Consider the following 19,719-nt stretch of genomic DNA (forward strand, 5'->3'; position numbering starts at 1 on the left):
AAGCAGCCTGGAGGAAAGGTGATGTTTCAAAAATCATTAACTGCTCTTGCTGTAGTGTCTTGTACAGTGTTTGGGAGAACTATTAAATCCTAACAATACTAATAATTATTATTAAGTAACATATATCTGTAACAGCAGTTGTTAAATGAACCTGATCCAATGAACAAAGCAGCAAATGCCAGAACATTTTGTCCTATGCATGCAGTTATGTTTACAAAATAATTTTCTTCAGGCTTTCCTGCACTGATCAGCAGGACTGACATCTTAGTAGCTGTAAGACTGGCAAAGCTGCCATTCTGCTACACTTGAAGGCCAAGCGCAATTGCAGGAGGGATACTGAAAATCTGAGCTCCCAAGACATTCTCCCTTGCTCCATCTTACAGGCCCATAAAGCCTTTCACAAAGAGCTGAGCGATTCTTCATCCATCCAGCAGAGAGCAACCACACTTGCACTCATACACACACATTAACTATCTACCAACACTTATGGCTTTTAATACCCGACATCCAATGCTCAGATTTTATTCTTCTCAATAGCTAATAATACTCAAGTGCTCATGTAAGCACAGAATGGTAAATGCAAAGGTGTTTTTTCTTTCTTGTGTTGCCTTGACATTGGCAGAAATTATCTGTGAAGGCATAATGTTGCCTAAGACAATGGAGTCCTTTTTACTGCCCTGATTACTTAAAATTCATAGCCATTTTTCTGGTGGAGTCAGCTTTCCTAACTCTCTCCATATATTACATCATACAAAACATGGCAAACCATTGTTTCTATACAGGATGCTTGTTCTCTGATTAATTCCAAACAAAGTACAGAATAACTTTAATGCCTTAAATGTAGATTTTAGGTAAGTAACGAGGTATTGCCCCATCACAGAGGAAAACAGATGTGAAAAAAAGCTTTTCCTGCCTTGAAAAATGTTTTGACGGAATAAATTTGGGTTAGGAGAAGTAGCAGCAGAGAGAAGTCGTCTTTCAAACAGGTAGGTCATAATGCGTGATATTGAGAACAATATGAATTGGGAGAAGTATTGAACAATATACACACTAGAGTAACATCAGAAGAGAGCTGAGTACACCTGGGATAAAGCACATAGTTCTTTAGAGGCATAGATGCAGATTCCTCATTAGTATCACAGGAAGAGACCAAGGATACAAAAGGAAATAGAAATAAGAGCTATGTTAAAATACAACTAGCTTTTCAGCTCTTGGTGCACATTAGAGCACAAACACTCCTTTGTACTAAGGCTTCTTGACTTCCTAGAATTACCCTCAGAGTTGTGCTCACCAAAGCAAATTAGGGAGGGTTCGTTCCCAGCGGGCTGCAACCTCCGCTGTGCCCATGGCTGAACATTCACCTGGACATGCTGGTGGCTGTTTGGGTGCTCAGCCTCCACGGTGCTGCACGACTTCCATTTCAAACCTGCCTGATTTAAGGCTGGTCTTTCAACCAAAACCCTGGATACACCTTGTATGAGTGTTTAAATCTACCAGATGGTGTTATTTTAATGACCTGCTTTTGGTAATGTTTGCTAGAACTGTAAAGTCAAGCAACGGTAAGTTTGCAAAAGCTTTGTACATATGCTGCATCACATCTTCCAAAAAGCCTTACATTCAAATATATCTTTTTTAAAAAAGATATTTAATGTGGTGGCTTTGGATGGTCTCATATCTTACCTCTGATAGACGGACCTATTTTTTATCACGCAAATTATTTTTTAGAATATGCAGGAGCGCTTAATAATGTGTTTATGTTATATACAGACAGAAATGGAGAACTCACAGAAGTTAAAATACATATTTTATATTTAGTTTATACACATACACTCATATATATGTAAACAAGAGAATGAATTAGTGTAGAAGTGAAGGCAAACAGGGAAAGGAAGGAGTTTGGGTTTTTTTAAAGGCCTCTATTTTGGAAACCAATTAAAAAATCATTGCTAGTTCATCCAATAGTGGAAGGAAACAATTAAACACACCATCTGTACAGGTCTGAACTGGGGAGCATCTTTTTGTTTATGCTGATAAAACTTACAATGGTCTAGTTTTGTTATCTTTAAGGATTTGCAGACACTGACCCATAGATTTTACTCCACTGAAACTATTGGAAGCTGAACAGTGACAGATAACAGTCCTTTAGTGGTTGAAGAAAGCCAATCCCACTCCTACCCAACCCTTACTTTCTTGGGTTCGTTCCCCTTCTTGTGCAGTTATCGGTGAGGATCACAAATTTCTAAAGATACATTATAAGAATCACTAAAATATGTGTTTGGAAGTCTACACTGAGAGGCTGTGTAATAACACCTGACCCCGTTCTTCCAGGCTTTCCTGTGGGTTTTAGGAACTAATTAGTTCAAGGCCAGATGAGGTCCTTCAAGCAACGATGTTGTGCAGCATAGACCTCAGCTTAGGCAACCATCCAAGAAGTCATTTTTGCCGTATTCCTAGGCAGAATTTGTCGTGTATGTTAAATCCTCAGAAAAGCTTGGGTCTGTCTCCATCAGGTGTGCAGTAACTGCATTTCTAACTCTACACAGCCGGAGAAAAGTGCCGCAAGAGTTAAGGCATGACTGATAAATACCTAAGTCATGATTTTAAAATATCTGTTTTCTGTTGGCCAACTCCCAAATGGGCGTGTGCACATCTGGTTTTGATCTGGAGAGCATAGCATTAAGAAAATAATTATAATTTTTCTGTCTTTAAACTGGTCTCTGTTATGGCAGGAAGAGAACCCTGGCAAGTCACCACAACTACGATGCTCGCGAGCAACACCAGCACCTTACTGTTCCGCTCCTGTTGTGCTCCTCACCAACTTCCTCCAGCGTAATATTTTTGGGCAGAATCTGCCCTTTTGCATAAATATCTGTGCTATGTCTAAAAGGGCCTCAAATTGCAAAGGGGCCCTCTCCACATTACCAAAATTGGACAGTAACAGGAGAGAGCGCTCATGCACTTGCACAATTATGTTACAGTTTTGGAGCACCAACTGACATAATTTTTCATGTGAAGTTGAGTCTAAAGTAGCTGACTGCTTGATATTAATCGTGTGGATTATTAATGCCTTGCTTTACTGATTACACATATTTGCAATGAAGCATACTTCTTTTTGTGTGGCAGGAAACATTTATCGGTATCACTTAAAAAAAAAGTATTTGATTGTGTATTTGTGACATGTCAACAACTGAATTAGAATAGCACCAGGCTTTTCAAATTCAGGACACGTAGGACCATCTGTTTTCTTGTCAACAACCTCAGTCTCTCTCACCACATTTCACACAGTTATTGCTCCAAATTTAAGAAGTTGTTACTCAATTCCCTTCTTCCTTTGCCCCCCAAAAACTTCAAAAAAAATTGCTTTTTATTTGATAATTAATGACGTGACCATTTCACCAAGTTTTGTGTCCAGGCTGGCAGCTATTTGCAAGTTCTTCTGAGGTTTGTAAGAATTTGTCTAGTGTACGGCAAACTATATCCTGGAGTTGGGGCTAAAGGATGGAGGGCATGGGAAAAGTGTCCTCCAAACACTTGTTTTGAAACACAGCAGGCGTTTTGTGTGCTAAAGCCAACAGATTATTGCAAGAAGTAATTTAGAGTCTAACATATTTCAAGACTGGCACCAACATGTGCGCACACACTCTCAGAACCACTCCCAGCTGAGCTCCACAAAGCATGGGTAGCAATTTTCATAGGGCCCAAAAACATCTGCCTAAAGAGAGGGAGGCCAACGGCTCGTGGCCTACATGGCTGCTTTACCTAAATAGCTGCCTTAAAAAGGGAATGGAAGATCACAGCACTGCTTGTATTAAGGGCACAGCCAATTTCGCTTAGCTGCGCTTATTTATGTGAGATCTCAAATAGACAATTAAAGCAAGCTGTGACATTCAATTTTCTTACTTAAAACAAAATATCCTACCAAGCTCTCCCATGCTCTCCCCTTTTACAAATCTGAATATAAGAGAAGATTATTGTCCAAAGTGTGATGCAATTGTAATTTTAACAAGTTGAGCATCGTTATAGCAAAACCCCCCTCAGCTAATTTTTTTTAAACAATTTCTTTATTTTTTGACACCACATCTGGCGTATAGAATACAGATGATCATTTGTTTATATATCTGTCTAAATGCCTTTTCCAAACACAGGCAGATGGAGCCTTTCAAAATCAAATTAATTTCAGATTAATTCACTCTGGACCCACTCCAGTTTCATGACTCTATGCTTTGAGGCACCATCTAAATTGATTTAGAGTCACGAACTTAGAGAGCTCGAGTCCTTAGGTATAGAAAAAAAGATTCTTCTTGCATACTGAAAGAGTCAGCAAAGCAAAAGAATACACCTGTAGTTTTGTCTGCTTCAAACAAACCCCCAAACCAACCTAAGAATGCATCAGTCTATATAGTGCTAAAATAATATATGAAAAACTTAACATTTCATCCCAGAAAAATCACACTAGAATTTATAACTTCAATACCTCCCTTGGTCAGTCCAATAAAATGTATTGCTCTAATTAAAAAGCAAAATAAAAAATGTGTTTTTCTAAACCTTGCAATAAGCAGCAATCATAGAAAGACAAGAGACAGGTAGTAAAAATCTCCACTGCGATGGATTTATCTAAGGAACTATAAACAAGTGTAGACTGCAAACGCTGTGGGCTTGCATACTGTCAATCCTCTATGGATGCCTTTATTATCTCACTTGTTTCAATTGCAATTTGGGTTTCCATGGAGATGTAACAGTCAACTCTGGAAAATTATAAGATAAATGTCAGGCAGTGATAACGGTGTTAATGAAGCTTCATTGACAAGCAGAACTATGCTTCAAATAATAGGCATATTTCTATTAGCATATGTATAACCTGTCCAGAAAAAGAAAGAAAAAATTCTGCAAAACAGGAAAAGACAATATTAAAAAATTAAAATGAATTTGTGTATATAGAAGATACGTGACACAAAAGGAAGCATTGCATCTGTGTGAAACAATGAATTCCTAACAAGCAGAAGAGATGTGAGTTTGAAATTTAATTGCCTGATTCCTTTTGAAATTTTTGCACTCAGCTACCACTCCAAAAAAGCACTTTGCTGACACGCGCAGACACACTTTTGCATGGTGTGACTCTTGGTTCCTTACAACACGAGGCTGGAAAGATCTGCTTCACAAGGCGCTTTAAAGCATGCTATTTTATAATGCACAAATACAGCTGCAGCGAGCTGTTAGAAAGATGCAGACCTCAGTGGAAACACTAATAACATACACACAAACACTGCACACGCTATGAGAGCTCTCGGGTATCGTACGTGCTTAGATTAGGGTGGCTGGTCCACCACATCTTGGGATACGATGGGTTTAACGTGATACTGCTGGGGAAACAACTGTGAACACTGCAGACTACAACATGGTGTGGTCTTGACCTGCTTCTGCGCTCACCAAGCCTGTAGAAACCACACAGCAGCTGCCAGTCATCTTTGGAGGACCATAGCCAACTTTTTACTTTCCACACATGGAAAGGTTTTGGTGAACCGGAGCTCAAAGAGGTGACGAAGCAGATTTCTGCAGCACAGAGGAAAATGCAGACCATCATGCTTTATTTCAGTGCATCAAGCATTTTGTCTGGGCAGGGTGGACTTGCACCAGTGGCCAAGGGAAGAGGAGGGAGTTCAGTTATTTCTGTACTCAAGGTTTCTCTTTGTCAGTTTATCAGAAACTAAAAGGAGTGGGGCAGGAGTGGGGCAATCCCACCCTGGAGGACTACAGGGCAATTTTTGCAGGTGGATAAAATGTGTGAAGATATTCAGTGCCTATTCATTAGGCGGTATTGCCTCTGGCTGGAGAACCAAGAGGTGCTAGAGGTTGTTCCCATCTCTCCTCACCCTACTACTCGCCCTTGGGAATTTTAGTGCCTTGCTGACTCTCCTCATGCCTTCATAACTCTTTCGGGTAGAGTAAATCCTCCAGTACAGCGTGTTCTGGAATTAGCCGAGTGTTAGAGAGGCTACAGATAAAATGATGAAATTGAAAATCAGCACCAGGCTTGGTTTAGTGGCAGAGAAGGGCAAAACCTTAAATATACAAGCAAAGAAGGAAGAAAATCTTTATCCCTTTCAAGGCTTGAGGGTAAAGTCTGTGGGCAGGCACAATGTTGTGAAGAGCAGGAAAGTTCTCAAATGTTATTTGGATGAATGACCTTATGAAGCTGTAGCTCAACTGAATATCTGCACACAGGGCAGGAGGCAAGTTGACTTTGCCATTTAAATGGAAAATATAGCAGGGGTATGCGATTGACGGCAAAGTTTTTGATTTTTTTCTCCATCTCTCCACAAAACACCTCTCTTTCTCCTAACTCTTCTAAATTCTGCCTGTTTAGTAGAGGAAAACATGAATGTTGTCTGGGAAATACTTCCTAGCTCTTCAGAGAGGAGTATGGAAATCATCTTTGTCCAGCCAGGTTTTTGGGGGCAGAAAAGGGGAGTTGGAAAAGTGCCCAGTCTTTCTTTAGAGCAGAACTCAGCTCTCATCAGATCGTTGGACAGCAGTAAAATCAATAGAGCTGCTTTTTTCAAGTTGTATTACAGGGAAGCTTAAAGAAATCCAAAGGTTTCCTTTTACTGAATATTTTCTAACTACTCCTCAACATAACATACTAGAAAAATCTAAGTACCTCATTAGATTGCTGTTGAAATATCAATAGTTAGAAAGTGATTTTCCCCAGTGACTTTCAACATACTTAAAACACACTTTTGTGCTTTTTTTTGAGGGGGTCAGGGAAGCACCAAAACTCTAATATTACACCAGTACCAAGTTATGTTACAGCACAACTACTCCTACCAGCTTTATGGAGGACAGAGTAATGGGTTAAGCTGGAGCCCAGCTTCAACTCGAGCTGCTCGAGTCTTAGATGCTACTGCTGGTGTGAAATGGTGGCAGAATCAGGTCCCACCAGATGTACCACTGTCAACACATGCAGTCATGAAACACAGGTTACAGAAGAGAAACTGGCAGTGAAACCAGAATACTAAGCAATTTTTAATGAAAAAGACACTACGTGTACTAAATGGAAAGCATTGCCCTTTATGTGTGAAGAAATGGGCCATGCAGTCTCCATTTGGCACTTGTTGAAACCTCTAAATCCCATTGCAATGTGTCTTCTAAGCTCTTCAAAGGATTCATTTTCCTTTGGTTTTTTTTGGGTTAACAACAGTTATACTTCTACATCTGAAGAGAGAGCAGTTATACAAAAGGCTAAGTAGTACCAGCACACAAATAGTCCACAACAAATCTGAGCCTTTAAGGTACAATCTTATTATAGTTAAAGATTTTAATTAGTTTTTTATTTTTACCCTAATATTGCAAATAAGTAATTTTGCTGCTCTGCTTACATTGTTCTTTTGAGGCTCACAAGAAAATAAACAACTACAAATAATTAGGATAGAAGCAACTTGCTTTTAATGGCATCATTCAAAGAAACTAAAAAACCCCTCAAAAAACTGTTTTAAATTTTCCAAATAAACGTACCATGAAAAATCCCGACAAAACCACACCCTAACACACCCAGTTCCCCGGTCATGTGGCAGTCATTTATGGGGACACTTCTGACTCCAAAGAGAGACCTTCATCTTCTAGATGGGAGTTTCCCAGGAGCTTTGTGCAAACAGAGCATCGAGAAAACAGCAGAGCGCTGCTATTTGGAACTTGTTTGCCAAACCAACATGAAAATATATCTTGGAAAAGTGCTGAAAACCATGTTTTTAAGGTCATGGTAAATACTTGCAATGGGAGAAATTTAAAAGGCTAACTTCCTATTTGTACATTTTGGACAAAAGCTTATCCTAATGGGTTATTTTTTTGCTGTGGAGGTTTTATTCACAAGCGAAAACAAGCCCAGATCTTGAGCTCTTGCTGGCTCGTTTACAGAAGAAATGGGAAAGGAGGAGATGGAAAAAAACAGAATAACATCCACATCCCTTTGACCATCTCATGACGTACAGAGCCTCTTAACTTCAATAGTCTCGTGCAACAGAAAAGGTAGTTAAACACTTGTGGATGTATTTTTAAGCTCCCTGTAACACACTCGACCTGCGGAAACTTGGCCAGCTCAGGTTTGGCTGACTGTTAGCAGCAGTGTGAAACACAGTGTGATTTATAGAAATCTCTGTCATCACACCACAGGGTTAATTTCTTTCCTTCTTTTTTCTCTTTCCCTCATCCCCTTAAAAGTTGAAAACTCTTATTTGTGACGACAAGTCTTTGGAAAGCTGGAGGATAAGTAACACCATGTGGTTCCCTAAGATCTCTAGCCTTCTTCCAACTGTTTTTCCATATAACCCCTCTCTGTACGGTCATTGGCACCTTCGCTCAGCAGATGGAAAAAGCAAAGAAAACTGCCCCAGGGCAGGTGGAGGAACCTGGATGCTGCCAGTGGGAGAGTATAGACTTAAAGCTCACAAGCCTCAGTTGCTGGATAGAGGAAACAGAGGGGAATACAAGCATCAAATATGAGATTTTAATAATATGAACATTTATTTTAATGATTTGAAGGCTGAACCTGCTGGGCTTGTCACTGTAAGAAAGAGATACAGAGAAAAAATGTGAAGCCTGAATTTTATTCTGACTGCCACCACCAGAGAACTGAAGACTCATGCTCATTTTGTTTTAATGCAGAGAAGGCAGGATATCTGTAACCCATGCCCATGCAATCACTCCTGATAGACAGCAACCAGCTGGGCAGCAGGTCAGCTATGAACACCAAACATGGAGCTTCACTCAAGCAATTTCAGATTCATTGAGAGGGATATTACTTACAGATTATTTTAAGACACATGAGTTTTCTTGCTATAACCATGCCTCAGAGAAGATGAAACCCAACAGAAGAACAAAACTGGGAAAACAAAACTTTCTAATGGTAAAGAGCAGAGGACTATGCAATCGTCTCTTCCATTGGCTGTGCTTATCTCCCTACCTTTGAATTGGTATATTATATTCCCATCCCAATGAAGTATTTCGAAACACTCAGAGGAAAGCAGTACATAAATGTTGAACTGTTATGTTATCAAAGATTAAAAAAATGGCTTTCATGATACACTTTTTCTTTTAACTTCATGCAATTCTAATTTGTCATTGAAGATATAGAAGTAAAGTAGTTTCCAAAGCCACTACTATTATTTGCATTGTGGGAGCATTCCTGAGGCCCCTAACTTTATTAGTAAGTCCAGATGCTTTCCCACCTTTTTATATATATATATATATATATATATATATATATGTTAGGAAATATGACACACTCTCAAAGTATTTTAATAGGTGGTTAAGAAGAAAAGGGAGAAGAAGACATAGCAGGTCTAAGTTCACTTAACCTACAAAGTCAGGAATTTTTACTCTACAGTTTTCTATCAAGTATCTTCATTAAGGACCCAAGTCCTTGAACGGCTTCTTTACTTCTCTGTGCTTCCATCTTTCTGTGATTGGACTGAATTTCACCACAGTTGACTGAAATAGTTAATGCTTTACTAAGAAAAGTCCAGGGGTTAATATAAAGAGTTTCCCGGACAGAATGGGAGCGTATCCCTGAAGTTTCAAGGTGGAAGGGAATGGGCATATGATGCACCAGCTCACATCTTGCACTACTCCATATTTTCCAGTCACTTATTCAGTACATCCTCTGCTATCCTTTCTTATTTAATTTAACAATGCATTCTGGGACAGAGTTGCATTAGGCTGAGATGCTAATTAAAACTACCTTGAAATATTAGCAGCTATATAACATTTGATTGGTAGAAGAGAAACAGTTGGGACATGAAAATTAGTATTAGCTTTCACAGAAAACAAATTATTATTTAATAAATTCTAATTGCCTAGGGCATTTTTATGAACAACAGGGATTAACAAATATAATGTATACAATACATTTTTATATGTAACAAAGAGAAAAATTAAGCCTGACAGCGTACTTTTGCTTATTTCAGAACATGTACACAGCTCACGTGGAAAAGGAACCAGATGACAAGAAGCTTTCCCTTAGCCATATGGATCTGTAAGAAGCCCAGAGTCTGCAATGGCAGCACATTTACAGCTGTACTGTACGCGCCCCTGACAGTTAAATCAAAACTATACATCCTCGAGGAGTCATTTACTGTAAATCACAGCTCGTGATTTCTCATCTTACATGGCCAATAGGTCTGCATTTCTTAAAAATGGGGATATCAGAGGAGGTAGGATTGCGACTCCAGGAGAAGTGTTTCACTAGCTCTGTTCTACGAGTGTTGCTGAAACGTACACAAAGCTTTACAAATGACCTCATTTTTGCCAGGAAAGGACTGCTCAGCTATGTTCTATATTTTCCTGAACTGAAAGGAAGGCCCCACAGCCAAACTGTCATGTCTAATCATTGTGTTGCTTCAGCGTGTTTAAAACAAACAACTTTTTTGTTGTTGTTGTTTTGTTTTTAATAAAAAGCCATGGAGCAACAGTAGTGTTTTGAGAGAGTAGGAACTGTGTTTTCTATCACATAACCAAGAGACTGGAATAGCAGTTTTGACCAGTTTGATGCATAAGCCTTATAAATATAAATTTTCACCTCATTAATGATCTGAGCTGATTATTCCCTCCCCCCACTTCTCCTTTTAGGTCATGGATCAAACGTGACCCACTTTCCTTGAATGCTTTCCCACCATCTATTTTTCCCATTAGAGTAGAAAGCTAGTTGCTAAGGACACATTACAAAGCAACCACTAAATATCTGCCCCCCAAACACACACACACTTCTCTTCTCCCCTGCTTTTACAATATTTCCCCCCCTCCATCAGCATCTCCTCTGAACAAGATCCTGCTTTACATTCAGGAAAGTCAACAACAGAACTGCTTATAAGGACAAGCTTAGCACGAGAATAGGATTTTCTAATGACTGCAGAGACTCCAGGGGCCCTTCATATTTAAAAAAATATAAAGGCAGCAGCCTTGGTTTTTAATTACTCCTAATTCTAAATCTCATGGCCTTAAACACAATAGCTCTTTCAAATCAGAAAAAAAATGACACTAATCAGTAACAGAGTCCCCTGCGCAACCTGCTAGTCCTCTGATGGCATTGCAATGTTTGCACTGTTATGATTTTTCAAGGTTGACCAATGAGTCAGCAGAGCCAAGATGACTTAAAAGCATTAAATCATGCAACTAAAATGGCTTTTTCACATACCGCACTGGATGTATTGCAATTAGCAAGGGGAATCAGTACAAGGCAAATATTGTAAGAGCAGAGAGAGACAAATAGGGAATTAAAGGAGACGGTGTTCATTTTGGAACAAATGAGCCCCAGATGTTAAGGTATTTGTAGTTTAATACATCCCCTCTCACCAGACAGGTAAGGGATGTGATTAAAAAGCATTAAAGTTCAGTTGCTGAGGCTCAACAGAAACAAAATGAAGATTTAAATCATCTGCCCTACTTCCCTCTGAGTGGCCTACTAATATTCATACTTGGTGCAAAGTCCTGTGAAATGGAAGACTCGTGTTGTTCCACAGTCCTGTCTATGAAAATATCTTCTTGGCATTTGCAAACGAAAAGATGTCATTCCAAGTGTCTCATTGAAAAATTAAACAGGAGGATGTAACATTGAAGCTACTTGGATTTCTCCCTGACTGTTTCAGCTTTCTGTGTTATTTATTACACTTCCCAGTACTGCTGCGCAACACCTTGGTGTTGCTTTCTATAACCAATATCTCAGTTGTACCTCTAGCAACTAGAGATACAAGATATGATTAAATGTTTAATGTATATAGATTCACCTTTAAATTACAGGTATAGAGTGGACAAGATTGAGGATTTGGTCACAACCCGCATTTCTGCCATGTAGCACCCATTCTTTTCTCATAGTACACCCACGACGTACTTTCTCCTCACTCATGTACAGATGACAGAAATCATATCTGCAATGGGATTTTCTGGTTAGTAGGACAGTGAGTCCATACACCAGAGCTGAATTTCACCACTGACACTATAAAAAGTTTAGAGTCACCAGCAGCCAAACAAAATGAACCGTAGATACAATCACTGTTGAACTATCAACGAGCAAACTAAGCACGAGTTTCTAGCAGTGGTGGTCTAAGTAACAGCCTCGTGAAGAAAAAAAGAATCCTGTTGATTGTAAGAGTTCTTGAATTCGGACACAAAATCTATAATTTTGGATTAAAGGAACAATGCCATTAGCTTTCACTGAAAAGTAGACTTTAACTCTCAATATTGATTGAGCTGCCCACAAAAAAGAAGATGCTGACATCTGGCCAAGGCTTCCAGACACCCTGAAGGGAACATCCACTGAGCTCCTTAGGTGGGCACTGAAAGTATGGATGGGCTGTCTAGGGGGAATTTAAAGGAAAAGACACCATTTGTCCATCTGGAACAGACAACCAAACCTGTTTTTTATTGAACATTCAAATAACTTTCTGTAAGCTTAACTAAATTTTCCTCTTTACCCTAGCCCAAATTCCTCTACTTCCTATTGTATTCACAGTCTTTTTCCTACCACTCATCTTTTGTGTTGTCCTTAACACACCTTCTTTTTTATGTTTAGCTTATTTGCTCTTGACTAAACTCATTATTCCACCAAAATTATACCAAATATTAAAATAAAGAAAGCAATTAAGGTAGCTGGCCCTCATAATTGCTGCATTCCTGGACAGTATTCCAAAAGCAGAGTGACAGCAACTTAAAGCATTTGAACACAGGGTTCCTAGCACCATATTTTAACATTTTTGAATATTGGTTGGATTCCCGGCAAGCCTCTGAATATCTACTCCACAGAAAAATAAAAGTGCTGTACACTGCTGATCTCTTTTTCCCTTTCTGTTTTTGTCAAATTGCTTTCAACCACCTGTGACATTCTCCAGCTACGACAGCTTATTGCTCCTTTGCTTAACTTCATAACAAGAAACACACAAGTCAGATGCAGGAAAAAGTCATCCTTCAGACTTTCCAGTAGCCAAGGCAGAGCTGTCCTCAGGGGTGCACCAGTTATCTGCTCACTTGATGAATTCTGAAAGACACTCCACTTCTACATCACCCAGTCCCCAACAGTGGCTGAGCTCCCACCAGAGCCCCTGTGCAAATCAAAGGAAGGACAGCAAAGCATCAATTTTCCCACTTTTTTTCTGTTCTGGAAGATGGATGTCAGGCAGCAGCACTCAGCTGCTCCATTTTGGTGTTTAGTGCCTCGCATCATCATTCCAGTGGTACATACAAGTACTGACTGTTTTCCAAAGGCAGACATGGGGAGCCAGGTTACAATGCAATGAAGAATACCCATTACAGTAAATTAAAATCCTTAAACAAATCACCAAGAGCGAAACAATCTCTGCTTCAATTATGTGGTTAGCTAGCACATCAAGTCTTTTCTTGCTTTGGCCAGAAATGCTGAAGCCATGATTGATCTAATCTGTAATCATGTTGTTTATTTCAAATTAGAGATAATATAAAAAGCATAACAGTGTGTATGTATATATTCAAAGTAGCACTGCAGACATCCAAAAAGAGCTCTATTTTATCTTTGCTGCTTTGCATTTTAGCCTCATTTCTTCCCTTTTACAGTCTATGGTAAATACAATATTTGCCTTTAGAGTTCTGACTCTCCAGGGATTATAAAGGAAAAGTACTTAACACAGAGATTATCTTTCTGGTGGTGCACTGTACAAATGAGAATTGTTACATTAATGGCACTATATAGTCATATTCAAACACCATTAAGTACCTCTCCAGAAAACCGAAGGGAAGGGAGTGATAAACTCCAGCATAGCTCTGCTTGGACTTGGAAGTACATTTGTGTCTCTCCTTCCCTCCTTGGCAAAGGATTCTCTGGGAAGGAATTTCCAGCCTTTCTTTTACTTTTATTAACTCTTTATAGACTGTGTTAAGAGTAGCAAGAAATATTAATATTATGCAAGTGAGGAAGCACAGACACATACAACAGACAATTCTCTGGGCTTCCAAGGTCAACACAATTGGTTCAAAACCTTCCACTGAAATTCCACCCAAATACAGATTTACATCACCAGCTCAAATCAGGACCCAATTTCATACCTACAGATCCTAACCCTGGGTTTGTCTGCTTTGGGTTTAAAAACATGCAATAAACTGCTTTCAAACAGACCAAGACTCACTACTTTGTTCTGTTATACATTCCTCTTCCTTCACGGGTTTAGGACTTATTTTTAGCTGCTTTAAATCAGTATAGGTCAGATGTATATCTGCTAATGAGCACTGGTAATTAAGGTTTCAAACCACACAGCATCAATCCCAACACTTTCATGTTGCTGATATCTCTCCTAATATGTGTGTGTTTTCAGAGCAATTTCTGAGAATCCTATTTGATTTAATTCCATTAAGTTCTTCAAGGCTAAAGTTACTGGTAAGAGTTCAAAATATCATTAAACACAGATTTTTCATATCAGATTTTGGTCTATTTTATTCTTCGAAAACCTTTGCAATCACTCTGCATATTAAATTGCAAAAATTTAGAAAGGCCTCAAAATCTTAAGACTATAACTTGCAGGATTTTGTATTTTGCCATGCATTAAATAACTGAGAACATAAAAGCTTAATAATGATAATGATGATAATAATGATGATTATAATAATAATGTATTAATTTTTATTTATTATTTGAGTGTCTAAAAATACTACAAGAAGAAAATTTACCTGTTCTGAAGAAGCTTGATTAGAAAGCTTGGCAAAACTTATTGTAATCACAGCTCAGTTACTTCAGCAAATCATTTTGAGAATACTCAGCATATCTCAGTTTTCCCTCCTATAAATTGGAGACATCCATCCAACTTTGTCAAATAGTCTAAAAGAGCGTGCGAGAAAACTGAGAGTCGTACAGGTACAGAAAATGTGAAGGAATATAGCAAGAAATGCACTCCTTTCCCATAGATTTCAATTTAAGTCGTACATAGGAATCAGATAGGCCTCTCTGAGCAGATCTGTTCAAACATAATTTCATTTGTATGTGCCTGCTCCCTCCTGCACAGTGTGGAAAATAAAGAAGAAAGGAAAGAAAGCCTCAGCATGATCCTGAAATTAATTTTCATGATAGGAGCAATTGAGTCCATCTACTGAGGTACTTATAATTACATTACACTGTTACTTCGAAGAAAAACGGCTAGCTATATTCTAAGAAAATATTAACCCCATCAGCCCAATCACAAATCGCTATATTTAATGTATTCTTCCTTTTATTAACATCTATGAGGTGCCCATTAGGGGCACCTTCACCGCTATCCTAAATCACTTCTAATTATCAGACCAGCAAAAACACGATGGAAATGTTATTTCACATCTTCGAATGAAAGACTCTTCACTGTCCAAAAGACGTGTCAGCACTGGATGATTTAGTCCATGATTTTATTTACCGCCTTCAACTTTCATTAGTGTTAACAGTGCTAAGATTGTTTGCCTGACTACTGAGATTTCCTAGGAGATAAAAACCACAGGGATACTGAATTCTTGAATTCTCCTCCACCTGCAAGGGGCCAGAGAAGCAAAAATGTCCTGGGGTGAGAGGCAGGGTGCAATCACCCATGTCTGTGCTGTTTCAGGTTGGTTTATCACCACGATGGCTTTCTAGGGCAGGGAGGAGGAAAGGGGCAGGAGCTGCGCCTGTTTCCCCACGTGGAGCTTGCAGAACCTGCCATATCTTATTCCTGCCTTAACATCTTGCCCATCTCCTGAGGCACGTTTGGTTCAGACTCCAGACTTTCCATTCATCCCACATTCCTGTCCTCCCACAGCAAAAAGAAGCAGTAAATTTAAACACATTATGTGCCTGAACTGGTTATTTCGTTCCTAATAAGCTGTCTCATTGTAGTTTTTGTGTTCTTCTAAAAATTGACTGAAGTGAGCACTTGATTAAATTTTTAGTAAAACATAGATCATTACCTGATTTTAGCTCTAAGTTTCTGACTAAGCTTTCAAAAAATACTAGTAGCATTTCACAGGAGTAAAACGTTATGGCTGAAGAAAACAACTTTTTCCTACAATGCCAGTCAACAGAAGGCTTATACATGCTTAATCCCATTCAGACGTATTAATATCCTCTCAAACTAAAATGAAGAAGCAAAGTATGACAACAACAGATTACTAAGAAGAGGGAATTAAAATAACCAATCTGGTGTTTCACTCTTAGCATTTTTGTGTGCAAGAGCGTGACAAACCCCTGAGCAACCTGACCTCATCGGATCTGCTTCAGAGTTAGGGGTTGGAGCAGGAGACCCCAGAGATCCAAACTTACATTACTCTGTGGTCTAGACATCAGCACCCAGAAGAAAATGTACTGGAACTGGAGGAAATGCTTTAAGAAATCAAGCAGTCTTACCTTGAGGACTGTCTGTTGTTCTGGGCCCCACAATTTTAAGAAGGATGTGAAGGTCCTAGAATGAGTCCAGAAGAATGCAACAAAGCTGGTGAACAAAGCTCCTGTGAGGAGCGGCTGAGGGCTTTGGTCTTCTCTAGTTTGGAGAAAAGGAGGCTGAGGGACGACCTCATGGCTCTCTACAGCTTCCTGAGGAGGGGGCATGGAGAGGGAGGCGCTGAGCTCTTCTCCCTAGGATCCAGTGATAGGAGGCATGGGAACAGCCCAAAGCTGTGCCAGGGGAGGTTTAAACCAGACATCAGGAGGCACTTTGTTACCAAGAAGGTGGTTAAACACTGCAACAGGCTTCCTAGAGAGGTGGTTGATGCCCCAAGCCTGTCAGTGTTTAAGAGGCATTTGGACAGTGCCCTTAACAACATGCTTTGTCTTGGTCAACCCTGAATTCATCGGGCAGTTGGAACAGATGATAATTTTAAGTCCCTTCAACTAAATTGTACTCTATTCTATTCTATATATTTCCTTGGAGGAAATGGATTTTTTATTTTCAATAGGAATTGATATAATACCCTTTATTCCCGAGAGGTGGCATTACACATGAGTGAAGCCTGACTCTACAACCAGAAAAGGTGGTACAAAGAATGTTCCCTCCATTCCCAAAAATGCTTGAAACCTCCAGCACTTTGCACTTCAGCTCTGTGACCACTGCTCAGTACACACATAGTGCAATTTGCCCAGTGATCAGAGAGCTCATGATACTCATGGGAAGTATGATAGTCATGGGAAGTAAGACCTGGAGTTCCTGGGGATGGAAATAATTTTCTCAGACTTTAGATGAGTCATAACCCTTCTGTTTCTCCAACTATCTATCCATATCAGAGATGTAACATATGTCTCCTCTTTAGAAGCTCTGTACTAGAATCATTACCGTGATACAGATAGACAAGAGATTCTATGAGTTTATTATATGGGAATTGTACTATGGTATTGTGTTTTATGAGAGGAAATGCAAACATTATTTTGCTAAAAACTTCTCTGTGCCATTCCACAATGTTGTTATTAGCATGCACACACAACAATAAAAACTTATGGGCATTCACAAGCAGTTGTTATATCATTTATGAGACAATGATAAAGCTGTACACTATAATCATAATTTGTCAAAATGGAAAAAAGTTACAAATTGAACACAATCAATTATTTAAACTATGACGATGTACCAAAAAAGAAGTAGTTTGCTATTAAAATGATGCAACTGATGCACATAGAAATCCTGAAATCAAAAAGCCAGACACCAAAGTCAAGACCACTGATTTACATCCCCTCAGTCTGTGTTGGAATGAATGACTCAAAGTTTGTATTTGAGATGACATATTACAAAATCAAGTATATGAAAAAATATTGTAGCACTTCTTGCTCTCACTGCCCTGAAATTGGTGGCTCAGAAAAAGAAGGAATCCAGATCCCCAAAGCCTCTCATTTTGATTGCAAACTAAAAACTTAACTTCCACAGCCTTCTTTTAGTTTTTGGTCACTTGTCAATACTTCACAAGAAATAATGAATGACTTGTAGACTGAAACCATTCCCTGAAGCCAGAAAGTAACAACCTATGCAATTTAGTAACTCTCTTTTACCTCCGTTTCTCCACGGTTGGCCTTGAGCAGGGGAAAAAAAGCCAACTGCCTGAGAATTGACTCTTCGGGAGCTTGTGCAGTACATGCAATTCATGGGCCAGCCCAGTTCAGAAACAGCACTGTAAGGGAATACGTTCCCTGGCTTATTGGAGCAGCTTGGGAGCCAAGAAAACCATCACACTGGCTGTATTCCTTCTGCAAACAAATTAAATGGACACCTTGTATGTATATATATGACTAAAAAGGGGATTTATAGAATACATTTCCCAAATATTTTTTTTGCAATCTGGTCCCACTTAGAATATAGACTACACTTCAAAAGTGAAAGGATACACCTAATTTTGTTGAAAATGAAAGGTAGTAATAACATTTTTGCATTTAATCTGTTGCATATGTTTTAGAAACCTTGTTAGCATGATATCCAAATAAATATCACTGTAGTAAACCTTCCCCTTGTCATTGATTAGACCACAAACCCAAACCATACCTTAAGTACCTAAACTATAAAGTAAACAGCAGTTTACTATGCACTGAAGCAAGTCAAACAAAAACACTACAAGCATCTCCCATATCACCAAATGCTGGTGCAATTTTCTTTAAACATGCTTCTCTCTTGGCTTCTGAAACACCACTTTGCTGTTCCCTTCTTTGTCCCTAGTTGCCCCTTTGCCAAACGTACACGTATTTGTAAGAGGTTAAAAAAAGAAACAAAACACTACCAACAACCAATCCAACAACCCAATGCTGCATAAAGGGGAGGACAAACAGTAGAGTTGCATGTCGCAGTTTGCTTTTACTCTCACTTTTCTCTTGGGAAAATGCTGTAGTGGCTTTTGAATATTAATCAAATAAGGAGCCATGTAAATTCCAGTTGTTGCCTGTGTGACTGGGTAGGTAAGAAGAGTGTTTTCTCAGCCCCGGTTTCATTTCCGGAATTCCAGAAATTCTGCACAAGTGTAGTCCTGCAAGTCGCACAATTTAATTCTGTGATCCACCTGTGAAACTCCGGCTTCTCTGACTTCAGTGGCCTATCAACATTATGGGAACTATAACTAGGATAAGAAAAATACTTAGTGAAGCTCTCCTCCATGTGTTGTGGCTACATATGGAAAAAAAGGGACCAGGTTGCCAACAGAAGAGCATAAGACGCCAACCCCGCTTTTTTGAGTTGTGTTTAACCAAGTTGAAAGGCCATCAGGCATGTTTACTGGACAAGCATGTTTCCCCTGATTTCCATGAGATTTGCTACCAGGTTACTTAAACAGATGCTACACAATTCAATGCTAGTGATCACTGTAGATGGCAGTAATGCACTACCAGCATCCTGGAGCAGTGATGTCCAACATCAAGGACAGGGAAGGACATCAAAACTAGGGACCACTTACACAGAAACTCAGCTTGCAGATGTCAAACTTGAGAGACCATAAATCTGGAAGAAGTGCTTACCATCTTATGGAAAGAAGGGAAAAACAAAACCAAAAGTGTCCTTTTAGGTGGTCCATGATGAGTCTTTGCATCACTGACCAGTTTTGACATTAAAGGACATGTGAAAGTATCAATAAATGCAATCAAGGAGGTCTTTAAAAAGATTTTTTAAATGACTAGGGTCTTTATCCTGTCACATTTTCTGGGCACTAGTACAATTTAATTTGATTTTAAACTGTACTGTTTGATGAAATGTCCTGTTCCTTCGTTCCGTGAAGTCAAGACACAATAAATGGATTTTTAATGGATGA

The 19,719-nt window shown here is 39.1% G+C and overlaps 1 protein-coding gene across 33 annotated transcripts in view; it reads right to left on the minus strand.

Annotated features, from left to right (window-relative positions):
• CELF2 (CUGBP Elav-like family member 2) overlaps positions 1-19,719 on the minus strand; it is a 562,200-nt gene that overhangs the window by 138,969 nt on the left and 403,512 nt on the right. For 3 of the 33 annotated variants that reach the window (XM_065050169.1, XM_065050163.1, XM_065050165.1), the window contains exon 2: positions 17,984-18,178. The exons of 28 other annotated variants lie outside the window; for them this stretch is intronic. The gene's annotated coding sequence lies outside the window, so the exon portion shown is untranslated. Of the gene's footprint in view, positions 1-16,354; positions 16,405-17,983; positions 18,179-19,719 lie in introns of those variants that run through there. 2 more of the 33 variants (XM_065050161.1, XM_065050166.1) reach the window with 2 other exon arrangements.

The sequence above is a fragment of the Columba livia genome, chromosome 1 (assembly GCF_036013475.1).
Source record: "Columba livia isolate bColLiv1 breed racing homer chromosome 1, bColLiv1.pat.W.v2, whole genome shotgun sequence".
In the NCBI taxonomy this organism is placed as follows: domain Eukaryota; kingdom Metazoa; phylum Chordata; class Aves; order Columbiformes; family Columbidae; genus Columba; species Columba livia.